Source organism: Dreissena polymorpha, chromosome 8 (genome assembly GCF_020536995.1).
Source record: "Dreissena polymorpha isolate Duluth1 chromosome 8, UMN_Dpol_1.0, whole genome shotgun sequence".
In the NCBI taxonomy this organism is placed as follows: Eukaryota; Metazoa; Mollusca; class Bivalvia; order Myida; family Dreissenidae; genus Dreissena; species Dreissena polymorpha.
In genome coordinates this window covers 60,705,685-60,724,519 of record NC_068362.1, presented here as the reverse complement: position 1 = coordinate 60,724,519, position 18,835 = coordinate 60,705,685, and positions in this window count along the sequence as shown.

The following is an 18,835-nucleotide window of genomic DNA, read 5'->3' as shown; positions in this document are numbered from 1 at the left end:
AATTTCCGGCCAGGAGATAGTTAGCCTCCGCTACACTTCCTCATCTGCCAGGTCTCGGTGGCCAGTCGCTAGTCAACTGCCCTGTGTCCCCCTATCCACTTCTCTCTCTTCCGCCATAGCCACAAGGAAGCAGACTCCGTTTCACGTGCAACAACTGATATGGCCCGTTTCCGGACCTGTCCTGTGACCCCCAGTCTGCTGAAAGTGCGCCACAGTGATTGCGCTGGGAAACCTCTGCAGCCCATCTCCACTGGAAAACACCATGCCTTCCAGCCTTTCTCTGTGCAGGTATCTGTGAGAACCTGGTACTGTTCACACTTCCGTTCGAAGCTCTCTTTGATCCGCTCTTCCCATGGTACTGTGAGCTCCACCATCACAACCTGCTTTGATGCAGCTGACCACAGTACTACCTGTATGTCGGGTCTCTGGTTTGTCACGGTGATCTCCTGTGGACACTTGAGCTGTTTCTTCGAGTCTGCTTCCATTCTCCAATCTGTTGCCGTTCCAAGAATCCCAAATGTGCGTTTGGCCTTTGTCCCTTCTTCTCTGGCTCTGACAAAGGAAATGAATGAGGGACCTTTGTTGGTTGTCTTCTGCGCTTTTCGTGCTTGATCTAGATGATCGGCGATTGAAGCAAGAACCCTGTTGTGACGCCATCTGTATCTGCCATCAGAGAAGGCTGTCCTGAATGAACTCAGAACATGTTCCAGATTTGCTGGTCTTCCACAGAGCTTGCAATCCGGCGTTTCGGCAATACCCCAAGTCACTAGGTTTGTTGGACTTGGCAGCACGTCATAGAAAAGTCTGTCGCTTTCCATGGTCTAGATCGCATTCCATGTAAGCTTCCTCTGGGGTACTCCCTCCCAGTTCAGCCATTTTCCCTGCTTCCGTAGGGTAACAGCTCTGGTGAGCCTAGATTCTTCCTCCATTCGGCGAACCTCTTTCTGCACTTGGATGCGTCGGTCTTTTGCACTGGCTTTGCTCCACTGCGAACGGGTGACGCATACAAAACCTAGTCGCCCCTGTGCGACATTACCGACAATGTTGCTGTGACGAAGACAAACCTCAGCCTCTTCCACTGCCTTGTCAGCCCACCACTTTCTCCCGGTGTTTACCTGCACTCCTGCTTCTCTAACCTTCTCATCACTACTGTCTCATAGCATGATGACTTTCCGAGCCTTTGTGGCCTTGTATTCCTCCGTCAGTGATCTGAGAGGTATCTGCAGCTTGCTGTCTGTGCAGTACAAACCGAGGCTGGTGAAACTCTTTGGCACCCCCATCCACCTCCTGAGGAATGAATTTATTGTCCTCTCCATTGCTTCCACTGTTGATGACGGTACACTGTACACCAGCTGGGGCGTGGTAGGATGCCATGTTTGTAAATCCAGGCCTTGAATTTTACTGGAAGACCACACTTGTCCACATCTTTCAACCAGTTCTCCATTTGCACTACGGTTTCTTTGATACTCTGTTGATCATTGAGCGAGTCTCGAAACCACTGCCTGAGGCACTTCACTGGTTGCTCCTTAACAGTCGGGATGAGCTGATCTTTGATTCTATATCTTGCACTCTTTTGAATCTTTCCTTTCCTCAGAACCATGCTCCTTGATTTCTAGGGTTTGAACTTCATTCTGGCCCACTCAATAAGTTCGCCAATGTCTTGCAGCATCCACCTTCCCTCGACGTACGACTTTGATGTAATAGTCATATCGTCCATAAATGGCTAAATGCATTTGCGTAAAGTGTTTTCTCTGTCTCTGTCCCAGTCTCTGTGGAAGTCATACATTGAGCTGCGTTCTGTGACAGCTATGGCTAAATGCATTTGCGTAAAGTGTTTTCTCTGTCTCTGCCCCACTCTCTATGGCAGTCATACATTGAGCTGCGTTCTGTGACAGCTATAGCTAAATGCATTTGCGTAAAGTGTTTTCTCTGTCTCTGTCCCAGTCTCTGTGGCAGTCATACATTGAGCTGCGTTCTGTGACAGCTCTGGCTAAATGCATTTGCGTAAAGTGTTTTCTCTGTCTCTGTCCCAGTCTCTGTGGCAGTCATACATTGAGCTGCGTTCTGTGACAGCTATGGCTAAATGCATTTGCGTAAAGTGTTTTCTCTGTCTCTGCCCCAGTCTCTATGGCAGTCATACATTGATCTGCGTTTTGTGACAGCTATAGCTAAATGCATTTGCGTAAAGTGTTTTCTCTGTCTCTGTCCCAGTCTCTGTGGCAGTCATACATTGAGCTGCGTTCTGTGACAGATATGGCTAAATGCATTTGCGTAAAGTGTTTTCTCTGTCTCTGTCCCAGTCTCTGTGGCAGTCATACATTGAGCTGCGTTCTGTGACAGCTATGGCTAAATGCATTTGCGTAAAGTGTTTTCTCTGTCTCTGCCCCACTCTCTATGGCAGTCATACATTGAGCTGCGTTCTGTGACAGCTATAGCTAAATGCATTTGCGTAAAGTGTTTTCTCTGTCTCTGTCCCAGTCTCTGTGGCAGTCATACATTGAGCTGCGTTCTGTGACAGCTCTGGCTAAATGCATTTGCGTAAAGTGTTTTCTCTGTCTCTGTCCCAGTCTCTGTGGCAGTCATACATTGAGCTGCGTTCTGTGACAGCTATGGCTAAATGCATTTGCGTAAAGTGTTTTCTCTGTCTCTGCCCCAGTCTCTATGGCAGTCATACATTGATCTGCGTTTTGTGACAGCTATAGCTAAATGCATTTGCGTAAAGTGTTTTCTCTGTCTCTGTCCCAGTCTCTGTGGCAGTCATACATTGAGCTGCGTTCTGTGACAGATATGGCTAAATGCATTTGCGTAAAGTGTTTTCTCTGTCTCTGTCCCAGTCTCTGTGGCAGTCATACATTGAGCTGCGTTCTGTGACAGCTATGGCTAAATGCATTTGCGTAAAGTGTTTTCTTTGTCTCTGTCCCAGTCTCTGTGGCAGTCATACATTGAGCTGCGTTCTGTGACAGCTATGGCTAAATGCATTTGCGTAAAGTGTTTTCTCTGTCTCTGTCCCAGTCTCTGTGGCAGTCATACATTGAGCTGCGTTCTGTGACAGCTATGGCTAAATACATTTGCGCAAAGTGTTTTCTCTGTCTCTGTCCCAGTCTCTGTGGCAGTCATACATTGAGCTGCGTTCTGTGACAGCTATGGCTAAATGCATTTGCGTAAAGTGTTTTCTCTGTCTTTGTCCCAGTCTCTGTGGCAGTCATTGATTGAGCTGCGTTCTGTGACAGCTATGACTAAATGCATTTGCGTAAAGTGTTTTCTCTGTCTCTGTCCCAGTCTCTGTGGCAGTCATACATTGAGCTGCGTTCTGTGACAGCCATGGCTAAATGCATTTGCGTAAAGTGTTTTCTCTTTCTCTGTTCCAGTCTCTGTGGCAGTCATACATTGAGCTGCGTTCTGTGACAGCTATTGCTAAATTTATTTGCGTCAAGTGTTTTCTCTGTCCCAGTCTCTGTGGCAGTCATACATTGAGCTGCGTTCTGTGAGAGCTATGGCTAAATGCATTTGCGTAAAGTGTTTTCTCTGTCTCTGTCCCAGTCTCTGTGGCAGTCATACATTGAGCTGCGTTCTGTGACAGCTATGGCTAAATGCATTTGCGTAAAGTGTTTTCTCTGTCTTTGTCCCAGTCTCTGTGGCAGTCATTGATTGAGCTGCGTTCTTTGACAGCTATGGCTAAATGCATTTGCGTAAAGTGTTTTCTCTGTCTCTGTCCCAGTCTCTGTGGCAGTCATACATTGAGCCGCGTTCTGTGACAGCCATGGCTAAATGCATTTGCGTAAAGTGTTTTCTCTGTCTCTGTCCCAGTCTCTGTGGCAGTCATACATTGAGCTGCGTTCTGTGACAGCTATTGCTAAATTTATTTGCGTAAAGTGTTTTCTCTGTCTCTGTCCCAGTCTCTGTGGCAGTCATACATTGAGCTGCGTTCTGTGAGAGCTATGGCTAAATGCATTTGCGTAAAGTGTTTTCTCTGTCTCTGTCCCAGTCTCTGTGGCAGTCATACATTGAGCTGCGTTCTGTGACAGCTATGGCTAAATGCATTTGCGTAAAGTGTTTTCTCTGTCTCTGTCCCAGTCTCTGTGGCAGTCATACATTGAGCTGCGTTCTGTGACAGCTATGGCTAAATGCATTTGCGTAAAGTGTTTTCTCTGTCTCTGCCCCACTCTCTATGGCAGTCATACATTGAGCTGCGTTCTGTGACAGCTATAGCTAAATGCATTTGCGTAAAGTGTTTTCTCTGTCTCTGTCCCAGTCTCTGTTGCAGTCATACATTGAGCTGCATTCTGTGACAGCTATGGCTAAATGCATTTGCGTAAAGTGTTTTCTCTGTCTCTGTCCCAGTCTCTGTGGCAGTCATACATTGAGCTGCGTTCTGTGACAGCTATGGCTAAATGCATTTGGGTAAAGTGTTTTCTTTGTCTCTGTCCCAGTCTCTGTGGCAGTCATACATTGAGCTGCGTTCTTTGACAGCTATTGCTAAATGCATTTGCGTAAAGTGTTTTCTCTGTCTCTGTCCCAGTCTCTGTGGCAGTCATACATTGATCTGCGTTCTGTGACAGCTATGGCTAAATGCATTTGCGTAAAGTGTTTTCTCTGTCTCTGCCCCAGTCTCTGTGGCAGTCATACATTGAGCTGCGTTCTGTGACAGCTATGGCTAAATGCATTTGCGTAAAGTGTTTTCTCTGTCTTTGTCCCAGTCTCTGTGGCAGTCATTGATTGAGCTGTGTTCTGTGACAGCTATGGCTAAATGTATTTGCGTAAAGTGTTTTCTCTGTCTCTGTCCCAGTCTCTGTGGCAGTAATACATTGAGCTGCGTTCTGTGACAGCCATGGCTAAATGCATTTGCGTAAAGTGTTTTCTCTGTCTCTGTCCCAGTCTCTGTGGCAGTCATGCATTGAGCTGCGTTCTGTGACAGCTATGGCTAAATGCATTTACATAAAGTGTTTTCTCTGTCTCTGTCCCAGTCTCTGTGGCAGTCATACATTGAGCTGCGTTCTGTGACAGCTATGGCTAAATGCATTTGCGTAAAGTGTTTTCCCAGTTTAGCCAGATTAGTCAGCACAAGCTCATCAGGGAGGTAACTTTTTGCTTTTATGGTATTTTTGTGAAAAAGTCTCTTCCTAGTAAAAATCCAGTTAACGCAAAAAGTGTTGTTCCAGATTAACCTGTGCATATTACACTGGCTAATCTTGTTTGATACTATGCACATGCATTAAGCCCAGTTTTCTCAGAATATGACTCAATTAATGACTGGTCTCACGGTCTTCTAGTCTCTGTAGTCTTGAAAGTCCTACTTAGAAAAAGTTAAAATGACCTGCCAAAATCAGCTACTGTAAAAGCAGTAATATTCATTGACATGAAATGTTGTCATTTTTAAAAATGTACTTTTTTGAACACGTACATGTGTGGAATTGGGATTTTGATGGAACAAAATGGTCTGTCAAAAGGTTATTTATTTGTGTTAAATTATTAGATCTGTCAACCCATGATATTAACATAAAATAATGTCCCACAAATAACACTGGTTATTACATAGAGGATACTTGTTCATGTCAGTGTAAGATCGTTTGTTATTTCACGAGTGATCATAGAAAATATATTTTCACAACTGAAAACATTCTTTTTCTATGATCACTCGTAAAATAACAAACGATCTTACACTGATATGAACACATTTTCTGTTTCTTTTATGCCCATTTTTCAAGAAAATAATTAACAGCTGTTTCCCTTTCGCTGAACAGTAACCGTTTCTCGGAGTTTCTTCTGTGGCGTGCCTCAATACATTTAAAACACAAAAGGGCGTGATTAGTGTGACGAAATGACGTCATTATACCATCGAAATTCTCCAGTTAAACTCATTTACAATGTAAATAAATGGTGAAAAAGCATTAAATAAAAACTAAATTTGTTGGATTCAGTGAAATGTCGATTTTAATTCACTTGTGATGATCAAAAATATACATAACATTTTTATGATCATCTAAAAATAGGAAAAGGAGTTCAGAAAATGTGTTCTTTTTATTAGCTTACCTGAGCACAACGTGCTCATGGTGAGCTATTGTGATCGCCTTTTGTCCGTTGTGCGTCGTGCGTCGTCAACATTTACCTTGTTAACACTCTAGAGGCCACATTTATTGTCCAATCTTCATGAAACTTACTCAGAACATGTGTCCCAATAATATCTTGGACAAGTTCGAAAATGGTTCCGGTTGATTGAAAAACATGGCCGCCAGGGAGCGTGGCAGTTTGCTATAGTAAAACCTTGTTAACACTCTAGTAGTCACATTAAATGTCCGATCTTCATGAAACTTTGTCAGAACATGTGTCCCAATAATATCTTGGACGAGTTCGAAAATGTTTCCGGTTGGTTGAAAAACATGGCCGCCAGGGGGCGTGGCAGTTTTCCTTATATGGCTAAAGTAAAACCTTGTTAACACTCTAGAAGTCACATTTTTAGTCCAATCTTCATGAAACTTTGTCAGAACATGTGTTCAAATAATATCTTAGACGAGTTCGAAAATGGTTCCGGTTGGTTGAAAAAAATGGCCGCCAGGGGGCGTGACAGTTTTCCTTATATGGCTATAGTAAAACCTTGTTAACACTCTAGAAGTCACATTTTTAGTCCAATCTTCATGAAACTTGGTCAAACATGTGTCCCAATAATATCTTGGACGAGTTCGAAAATGGTTCCAGTAGAATAAAAAACATGGCCACCATGGGGCGGGGCAGTTTTCCTTCTATGGCTTTACTGTATGGTAAAACCTTGTTAACACTCTAGAAGTCACATTTGTGGTCCAATGCTCATGAAACTTGGTCAGAATATTTGGACTAATAATATCAGGGCTAAGTTCAAAAATGGTTAAGATCAGTTAAAAAACATGGTTGCAACGGGGCGTGGCATTTTTCTTTAAATGGCCATTTTCTACAAAACCTTGTTAACACTCTAGAAGTCACATTTATTATCCAATCTTTATGAAACTTGATCTGAACATTTGTTCTAACAATAGCTTGAGTGCGTTTGAAAATGGTTATGGTTTGTTGAAAAACATGGCCGCCAGGGGGGGCAGTTGTCCTTATATGGCTTTAGTGAAAACTTGTTGACACTATATTAGCCACATTTATTGGCCAATCTTCATGAAACTTGGTCAGAACATTTGTCCCAATTAAATTTTGCAAGAGATTGAAGCTGGGTCATATGAGCTCAAAAACTAGGTCACAAGGTCAAATATAAAAAAACATGTTAAAAGTCACTTTTTTGGTCCAAAATAATCTTCATGAATCAGTTTGCATTTTTTTTCAGAACAGTCTAGTTCCTTTGGCTTTCAGGTGAGCGCCTTAGGGCCTGATGGCCCTCTTGTTTTAACATCTAATAAACTTCCCCACCCCACATTATTACCCCCTCTCACCCCCACCCCCCCCCCCCTACCCCCCCCCCCAAAAAAAAAAGAATACAAAAATTTTAAACATCTTTTTAATTACCACACCCCACATTATATTGATCATGACTTGCAGATGACCCCTATTGATTTTCAGGTCACTAGGTCAAAGGTCACAGTGACAAAAAACATATTCACACAATGGCTGTCACTACAACGGAGAGCCCATATGGGGGGCATGCATGTTTTACAAACAGCCCTTGTTTCGGTTGGGTTTATATGCATGTATTGGCGAATGACAACACAACCTTGAAATGAATAAATGAGTTCAGAAGTTATAATGCGAATCCATTTATAACGCTGTCTTGTGGCTTGGACCCCCTCATCTGCGTTATATTGGAGTAAGAGTGTAGCATAGTTCTTCTTTAAAAACTTACAATATATTTTTTGTCTACACAGCAGGGATGGAAACTTACTGTATACGGCTGGTTATCAACTCCTGTTCAGAAGTTATAATGCCAATCCATTTATAACGCTGTCTTGTGGCTTGGACCCCTCATCTGCGTTATATTGGAGTAAGAGTGTAGCATGGTTCTTCTTTAAAAACTTACAACATATTTTTGTCTACACAGCAGAGATGGAAACTTACTGTATACGGCTGGTAACCAACTCCTGATATTTGGTTGCCCATCCAAAAATCTATGAACCCAGAGCCTTTCTTAAGCTTTACACTGTAACTCCAATATAACGCGCTCTTTTATAACGTTGTGTCCAATATAACGCGGGGATGCTTGGATCCCGTTTTTTTCTCCAACCCTCAATTTCTGATTCAAATCCATACTATGCAACGTAATGTATTTTCAGAAAATTCAGAGATGGCGGCGATCACATATTGATCGCTTTATTCAACTGTCCGTTTAACTAATTTTAATCGCTTAGAGATTAAACGACACCGGCAGCTAATTGATGTTAATCTGTTGTGTAATTTCAATAAAGGTGTGAAAAACTCGCTTGTCAGTGTTCATTACATGTATTCTCTATCAGAGCGGTTCGATGCGCTAATTTCAATAACGTAAGTGCAAGCGGAATAATTATCAAATTATAGTTATTCAAAACGATTAAAACATTCTTACTTAGATATGATAGCAGTTTGTCTATATTAAAGGAGCGGCTGTTAAATATACTGCACACAATATAAAACAAGTTTCCTGTCATTTCATTATCATTTTAGAACTTAGGCATTTCATTTTTCAGAAGATGTACGAGAAATTAATTAAATAATCACTCAAGGTGATTTATTTACATGCTAACGCAGTGTAATTGTAAACAGAGATTCATTTTCATTTTTGCCCGGTATCAGAAAGTCCCCGAAAGCACGTTTTTACATGATAGTGCATGATGCAATAAAACATTTATTTGTACTAAGGTTAAGGTCACACATTGAGATCAAAGGTCACAAATTTGATGAATTATTCATTATTTAGTCATTCCTTTACTATGCATCATGGGATTCTGTAATAACTGTCCACAATTGTTCTCCATTATCTAGCTGAGTGTCAAATACAAGATCCAGGTTGCTTGGGTCATGGTCAAAGTCACACACAAAGGTCAAAATTACACATTTTGATTAAATATGCTTTTTATGCCCCCAAAGGAGGGCATATAGTGATCGGACTGTCCGTCCGTCCGTCTGTCCGTAACACTTTGCGTTTAGGTTTCGAAAAATGCTCATCACGTCTATGTCCCTTGAGATATAACCTTCATATTTTGTATGCATGTGTTTATGGACAAGGCCTTTCCAGGGTTCGCCAAAACTTGAAAAATCTGTCAGTCATTTGAAATTGAATTTGAAGACTTGAAATTTTTTGTCAGTCCGAATCAGTTTCTGTCAGTCCCACTGTCTGACTAAACTATAACAGCAAAACACAACAAAAGAGAGTAGCTTTTAGGTGTTAATTGGTTTTGATCAAATTAAAATACAATAAAAACATGTCCAAAGTTGATATAATGAAACAATTATTATATTAATAATAAACCACATATAAACCAAAGGCATGTCAAACTGTTTTTAGCCACCACAGCTCTACAAATCCATGTTCTTGAAAAGTTAGGGAGACATCCAATCAAGTTTGACTTAATTGCACACACCCATTCACACTACTTTGGATAACTTCAATTTCTGTTTATTAACCAATTTCCCAAGTTCTAAAACAACACCTATTGTTAAAATATTTTCTCTTAGCGGATTTGGTTGATTTCCAGGTTCAATTAAATTAATGTCTTTCACACCTATTACTTGATAGAAAGGCCCATGAAAATTACCACCATCCATTCTTGTTGTCTGAAATAACACAAAACATAATGCTTCAATCTATCAACAACAAATTAACACATGTCCGAATTTTAAATTATCCGAAATATGGTACATTGGGTGGAAAAACTTCGTTTGATTTCAGAAATTGTTGGTATGTCAATTAAAATATATACTTCCCAGAAAAATATAATAATGAAACTATTTAACAGAAATGTGCACAATTGCCTGTTGAAACAAGTTTTCATGCGGTTTTTGTTGTGGAGAAATTAAATGGAACAAACAAAATGGCGGACGCACCCGGTTGCTTTTTAAACAAAGACCGATGAGTTTGAACTCACATGTGATGGTCAATTCTAATCCAACTTTAAACATCAAAACATCATAATGAAGGTAACAAAAAAAGGATTTTGACAGAAGTTGAACAAAACTTATTTACCTTCTATTAATCCAATACCACATTATACACTTTGAGTGATCTTTTTAAAACCATTTTTCATCCGATTGTGTCGGTCAGTCGGACCGATTATCTTAAATCACTTGTCGATCCTGAGAAAAATTTGCCCGTCAGGACCGGCGGACCGACGGTTTTGGCGAACCCTGCCTTTCCATACGCACAAAAATGTTCACCCCTGTGACCTTGACCTTGAACTTAGGGTCCGCGTTTAGGTTTTGAAATCCGCGATTATGTTTCGAAAAATGCTCATAATTCTTTATCCCTTCAGATATAACCTTCATATTTGGTATGCATGTGTATATGGACAAGGCCTTTCCATGCGCACAAATTATTACCCCTTTGACCTTGACCTTGAATTTAGGGTCCGCGTTTAGGTTTCGAAATCTGCGTTTAGGTTTCGAAAAATGCTCATAACTTCTATCAAAGCGTTTATAGGGAGTATATGTCATCCTATGGTGACAGCTCTTGTTTGGTAAGGATTCTACCATACTAAAGTTCTATACCCATCCATAAACAAAATTTATTTGGCGGGGATATCAATTCAACGAATTTGCTTCTTTTTCATGAATTAGATTTAAAGGAAAGGTTTTTAAGTTATATTAAGAATTATATATTCTTAGTCTGTTATGGATGAATGTTTCAATGATGGTTTATCATGGTTGTTGTCATGTTAGGAAAACCCGGCCCTGTCAAGAACCTCCAAGGCAGCCCAGAATCGAAGAAGATCAAGGTTGAATGGACATCTCCAGAAGACCCAGGAGACGATCCTGAGTCTCTTCACTACAGGGTGTCATGTCAAGGGGTCAGTTCAGTTGGAAAAACAAAAATTGACTCAAAATACAGGGCATTTCACTGAAAATTAAGGGCATTTCACTGAAAATACACTTAAAATACAGGGCATTTGACTAAAAATACATGGCATTTGACTAAAACAACTAGGTATATGGAAGTATTGGGACTTTCAAATGAAAATAGATGTCATGTGTTTTAAATTCTGGGAATTAACCAAAATACTTTCTAAGGAAACAAAAACTGAAATCCATAACTTGATAATTACTTTAACCACTTTGTTCAAGCCTGCTTGCAGAAAGCTCAATGAAGCTTTGCAATCAGTGAATCTGCTAGCATATGTGCCATCACAGGTTGACCTGATTGTTACTTCATTTTTCATCATTCAATTTAAACAATCAATTTGCCACAACTGTTCACCACGAGGAGATGGACTTCCCAATCTTTAAAATCAAATGTCATATTTAGCTTGCCAGGCTTTAACTTCATCATTCATGCAATTTTACTATTATAAATGCTCAATATGAGAAAATGGTGTGAGGCGTTGAAGATCCATGTCCATTGTTTATGTAACAAAATATAATTTACATTGCAGTAGGAATCCAGTTTGCCCTTGCTGTAGTCTCTTTGATGACGTCAAAAAGGGTGTATTAAACTTATAAAAATGCCCAGTTTTATATTGCCTCTAGGAGGGCTATGACGAACCGCCAGGCATTTCAAAGGAAACCGAGGAAACCGAATGGACCTTCGATAAACTTACTCCCATGATGAAATATGTTGTCACAGTGTATGCAATCAACAGTGTGGGCGAGAGTCAGCCTAGTACAATACATATAACGACAAAACCAGAACAAGGTAAAAAAAATTTATACCCCCATTACCATTGGTATATTGGGGCTATATAAGAGTCACTTTGTCAGTTTGTCTGTCGGTCGGTCTTTCAGACTGTCCCGAAATCTTGTCCGGGAAATAACTATGTTGTTCATTGTGAGATTTTAAAATCATTTGGCACATTTGTTCACCATCATTGGACGGTGTGTAGCGCAAAAGAATTACGTCGATATCTCAAAGGTCAAGGTCACACTTTGAGTTCAAAAGTAAAAAATAGCCATAAAAGAGCTTCTCCGGGCCATTACTGTGTCGTTCATTGTGAGATTTTAAAATCATTTGGCACATTTGTTCACCATCACTGGACAGTGTGTTTCGCCAAAGAATTACGTTGATATCTCCAAGGTCACACTTTGAGTTCAAAGGTCAAAAATGGCCATAATTGAGCTTGTCTGGGCCATAACTATGTCGTTCATTGTGAGATTTCCAAATCAATTGGCTCATTTGTTTATCATCATTGGACGGTGTGTCGTGTAATAGAATTACATCGATATCTCCAAGGTCAAGGTCGAACTGAGTTTAAAGGTAAAAAATGGCCATAAATGAGCTTGTCCGGGCCATAACTATGTCGTTCATTGTGAAATTTTAAAATCATTTGTTCACCATCATTGGACGGTGTGTCGCATGAAAGAATTATGTACATATCTCCGAGGTCAAGGTCACACTTTGAGTTCAAAGGTCAAAAATGGCCATAAATGATAACGGCGTAATAATGATTTAAAATCTCCATTAATTAGATTCTCTTGTTTTGTTACAACAGCATGTAAAATAGTCTGTGTCAATGTGGCACGTCACGTGAAGTGGGGGTATACATCACATCACGTCTGTGACAAAGCTCTAGTTTTATATGTCCTTCAGTCTATACTGGGGGACATATTGTTTTTGCCCTGTCTGTTTGTTGGTTTGCATCAAACTTTTACATTGGCCATAACTTTTGCAATATTGAAGATAGCAACTTAATATTTGGCATGCATGCATGGAGCTGCACATTTTGAGTGGTGAAAGGTCAAGGTCATCCTTCAAGGTCAAAGGTCAAATATATGTGGGGACATAGTGTTTCACAAACACATCTTGTTTTATCATATATTTAAAAAAATCTTTTTAGCTCACCCAAATTTCTAAAGTGGTTGTTGATTGGTTAGTAAGTTATTTTATATTTGGTTGGTTATTTTTTTCCGGCCGATAACTCGAAAGAGCACCAAATTTAAAGACACTGTATGCCTTTTTAATAGTCCTTTCTAAAAGTCACATTTATCACTGGACAGGATGTCTTATAATTTTGCCTTTATAGCGGGGATGTATCACTTGCAGCCCCCCAAAAAAGACAGGTAATTAAGGCTTATGGACAAAAAACACAGACAGATTTTTAACAATAATGTTTTATATTTGTATCATTAAATTTTATTTAGGATCAGTTTTTTAATTAAATTCACAAATCAAACGCGGAAACTTATTTTCTTTAACAATTAAAGCAATTTGCAAGAGTTTATTTTTTCCACGGAAAGCAAGTGCATAGTGTAGTTGTAAATGTAATTCAAATTGCATGAGAGAATTATAAAATCCTTGGTATTTGAACAACATTAACCCTTTCTCACATACTGTCATACATACGATTGTCAATCCCAAATACATACATATAAATCTCACTTACTGCCAGTGGTTTTTTTTCACCATTTTGGAATGGGACGGGGGTCCGCTGGATCAGAAAAATCGCGTTGTTTTGACTAAAATTGGGAAATTATAGTTTTTGTTATTTTTTTGCTAACAAATACCTTGAAATTGAGAATAAAGTGATTAAATATTGCATTTACTAAGGTTATTTTATTTAGGGGGGTAAACCATGGATTAGGAATTTTTAGGTCCCGTTTGGGAAAAATATGTATATTTTCCATTCCGAACGGGTCCCCCTACCAAACCAAAATTTGAAGAAAATAAAAAAGAATTTCAACTTTTAAAAGCAAAATCTGGCCGAAATTAATTAATAAAGTGGTCAAGAATTTCATACATTCAAGGGTTCACCATTTTACTTAACTATCTAATGAATTTTCGCATATAATACTAACGATGAAATTGATGAAAGAAACATCCAACTGGGACAGGTTTATTCCCACTGATTCGTGTAAATCAACTGGCGTCATGCGTGCCATTGGGTACTGCTCATTTTTCATAACAACGACCAATCAAAAACTAAATTTAAATTTTGATTGAATTCAACATTTATTTATCATTTGCTTAAAATTGGGCGAAAGTGCAGATGAATGTTTGTTAACTGACATTTGTTTGTTTTTAATTTCTTATAAGAACTTCTATTTCTGTTTTCCTGATGGCTGCAATGACATTGGTTTTATGACTTGTTTGCTTACGAATTTATCATTTAAAGAACAAAACAAAATTCACATGGGTTGTTTTTTAGCTCTGTGCTCATGGTGAGCTTTTGTGCATCGTCGGTTGTGCATCGTCCGTCGTCAACGTTTTGCCTTGTGAACACTCCAGAGGCCACATTTATTGTCCGATCTACATGAAATTTGGTCAGAAGATTTGTCCCATTGATACCTCGACTGAGTTCGAAACTGGGTCATGCTGGGTCAAAAACTAGGTCCAAAAAAAAGAAAAACCTTGTGAACACTGTAGAAGTCACATTTGATGCCCATCTTCATGTAACTTTGTCAAAATGTTTGTCTAAATGATATGTTGGATGAGTTAAAAAATGGTTCCGGTCCGTTGAAAAACATGGCCGCCAGGGGGCAGGGTAGTATTCCTTATATGGCTATAGAGAAACCTTGTGAACACTCTAGAAGTCACAATTTTCGCCCAATCATCACGAAACTTGGTCACAACATTGGTTTCATTGATATCTCGGAAGAGTATGAAAATGGTCCAGATCGGTGAAAAAACATGGCCGCCAGGGGGCCGGGCAGTTTTCTCTATATGTATATAGTGAAAACATGTGAACACTCTAGCAGTCACATTTTTGGTCTAATCTTCATGAAATTTGGTCTGTACATGTGTTTTCTGGATATGACGGTTGAGTTCGAAAATGGTTACGTTTGCTTGAAAAACATGGCTGCCAAGGGGGGGGGGGGCATTAATTTCCTTATATGGCTATAGTAAAATCTTGCTAACACTAGAGGCCACATTTATTGTCTGATCTTCATGAAATTTAGTCAGAAGATTCATCCCAATAATATCTTGAACAAGTTTGATAAAAAAGATGCCGGTTGGTTTAAAGACATGGCCGACATGGGGCGGGGCATTTTTCCTCTTATGGCTATAGTAAAACCTTGTTAACACTCTAGAGGCCACATTTATTTTCAGATATTCATGAAACGTGCTCAGAAGATTTTTCCCAATGATATCTTGGATGAGTTCAAAAATGGTAACCTTTGCTAAAAAAACATGGCTGCCAAGGGTTGGGGCATTTTTCCTTGTATGGCTATGTATGGCTGTAGTAAAATCTTGTTAACACTCTAGAAGCCACATTTATAGTCCAATCTTCATTAAACTTGGTCAGAAGATTCATCCCAATAATATCTTGGGAGAGTTCGTAAATGATGCCGGTTGGTTGAAAAACATGGCCGCCAGGGGGCGGGGCATTTTTCCTTATAAGGCTATAGTAAAACCTTGTTAACACTTTAGAGGCCACATTTATTTTCTGATCTTCATGAAACTTGGTCAGAAGATTTGTCCCAATGATATATTGGATGAGTTTGAAAATGGTAACCTTTGCTTGAAAAACATGGCTGCCAAGGGGCAGGGCATTTTTCCTTATATGGCTATAGTAAAATCTTCTAGAGGCCACATTTATTGTCCAATCTTCATGAAAATTGGTGAGAAGGTTCATCCCAATAATATCTTGGACGATTTTAAAAAATGAAGCCATTTGGTTGAAAAACAGGGCCGCCAGGGGGCGGAGCATTTTTCCTTTTGTGGCTATAGTAAAACCTTGTTAACACTCTAGAGGAAATATTTATTGTCCAATCTTCATGAAATATGATCAGAAGATTTGTCTTATTGATATCTTGGATGAGGTCGAAAATGGTTACGTTTGCTTGAAAAACATGGCTGCCAAGGGGCGGGGCATTTTTCTTTATATGGCTATATATGGCTTTAGTAAAATCTTGTTAACACTCTAGAGGCCACATTTATAGTCCGATCTTCATGAAACTCGGTCAGAAGATTCATCCCAATAATATCTTGGACGAGTTAAAAAATAATGCCCGTTGGTTGAAAAACATGGCTACCACGGGGGCGGAGCATTTTTCCTTATATGGCTATAGTAAAACCTTGTTAACAATCTAGAGGTCACATATATTTTCCGATAACCATGAAACTTGGTCAGAAGATTTGTCCCAATGATATCTTGGATAAGTTCGAAAATGGTTTTGGTTGCTTTAAAAACATGGCCACCAGGGGCGGGGCATTTTTCCTTATATGGCTATATCTGGCTTTAGTAAAACCTTGTTAACACTCTAGAGGCCACATTTATTGTCCAATCTTCATGAAAGTCGGTCAGAAGATTGGTTTCAATGATATCTTGGATGAGTTCGAAAATAATTATGTTTGCTTGAAAAACATGGCTTCCAAGGGGCGGGGCCTTTTTTCCTTATATGGCTTTAGTAAAATCTTGTCAACACTCTAGAGGCCACATTTACTATCCGATCTTCATGAAACTTGGTCAGAAGATTCATCACGATAATATCTTGGAAGAGTTCAAGAATAATTCCGGTTGGTTGAAAAACATGGCTGCCAGGGGGAGGGGCACTTTTCCATATATGGTTATAATAAAACCTTGTTAACACTCTAGAGGCCACATTTATTTTCCGATCTTCATGAAACTTGGTCAGAAGATTTGTACCGATAATATCTTGTTATCTCAGGTGAGCGACTTTGGGCCTTTCAGGCCCTCTTGTCGGTGAAAATAACAATTTGTTCTTTTCACTGCTGTTATTTCACTGCAGAAATATCATATTTTATCATTAGGTATAAAAGAAAGTATATACTTTACTAGTAGTTTTTGGACTGTGCAGGGTTTTATTGGAATTGTCTATGGTTAATGGATTTAATTGAGATTTTGAACAGTGCTTTAATCCACCCAAAGGTATTTATAGAGCATGTTTCTGTTTGATTGTGTTATTAAACTAGGCCAATAGGCGAAGGGACTTAGAATGGGTAGGCATCTCGATCCCTGAGTAACTAAAAAAGTGTTGAGAGGTTGATCAAACCCAGTAGGTGGATAGAGGGCAATATTGGGAATTAGTGACATCATTTAATTGTCTTTGTCAAAAATAAAGTTTTGTTGCTATGGTTACAAAAATAAATGAAAACTAAAATTGGATCTTGTAACAAATCAAAAAGACATTTAGCAAAGTTGCTGAAACACTTTGTGTACTAAAAGTGCCATATGGTGAAATGCATAGTTTGTGCTGCTATGGATACAGAAGTAATTCAACATTCACCAGATAAAGGACTGCTTTTTTCTAAGTGACAATGCTCTTCTCCGTCATAAAATTGCAAACGCATTTAAACAATTTGCTTTTTAGTGGAATTTGTATGTTTCTTGTAAATTGTTTCCATTTGTAATTTCAGTGGAGGACGGTCAAAACACTGTTACTGCTCGCAAAAGTGCTCACCATTTTTATGCCCAGAAGGTGGGCATATAGTGATTGCATTTCCGTCTGTCTGTCCGTCCGTCACACTTTTTTGAAAAATGCTCATAACTTCTATGTCGCTTCAGATGTAATCTTTTTATTTGGTATGCATGTGTAGACAAGGCCTTTCCGTAAGCACACAAATTTGGACCCCTTTGACTTTGACCTTGACATTAGGGTCCTCGTTAAGGTTTCAAAATCTCCGTTTAGGTTTCGAAAAATGCTCATAACTTCTTTGTTGCTTAAGATGTAACCTTCATATTTGGTATGCATGTGTATATGGACAAGGCCTTTCCATACGAACACAAATTTTGACCCCTTTCACCTTGACCTTGAACTTAGAGTCCGCATTTTACCTTCATATTTGGTATGCACTATCAATGCTTTTTTTCGGGGGCATATGTCATCCTATTCAGACAGCTCTTGTTACTTAAAATAAGTTGTATTTGTTCTTTCTTATTCTAAATACAATGTAAATGGTTTGCACGGAGAATGGGTTTTTTTCCGATTCCAAACTCATTCACGATTAAATTTACGTGCACTTTTACTGTTCGACACTTCCAATACCCGAATATTCTATTTAACGTTAATGCTTTCCGTTTTGACATTTTAATTTCTGCATGTAAGCTTATATATACAAAATGTATCTGACTCGATTATGGGTCATAGGGAAATAAATAAAACACCTTGATTGAAAACTAAATAAACACGCCTGACTGGAAAATTTGCTAACACACACTAATTAGCATAATAACAATTACATTTTTTAATGACCAGATTTTGCTACATGTTACCGATTAATAGTTTATTTTTTACACCTCTCGAGAACACTGTGAAAATGTTTGTCGCGTCGGCGCATTGTTTCTGCAATAAAATCGGTGATAAAATTTGTCACTTAACGTCCCAGATAGTAAACTCTTTAACCCGTAGACTGTTGGCAATACCTCACTGTATTATTCGACACCAAAAATTTGATACGCAGTCAGCATTAACACCGGTCAGGACCGGTCATCGAGACAAAGGAAAATGGCTGGTGTGAAATCAAAACAAAGGTGTAATCGTTCATGTTATCGGCTTACATAAGCGATTAGCAATAATTTGTCCCTGAACGGTCAACAGATTTACCACTTTTACCTTAACGGGGTCGCTTAATTCAAGACTTGGGCATCAAAAAACACTAAAATCAGCGGTCGCTGGTCGCGTAAGACAAAAGTCGCTTAATACAATATGAAAATATAGTTAAAACGCTCGGGCGGGATTAAAAGTGGTCGCGTAAGACAAAAGTCGCTTAATTCAAGTGGTCGCAAGCACAAGATTGACTGTATTTGAAAGAGCAAATCAAGTGTTTCTATGCCCCCACAGAGTG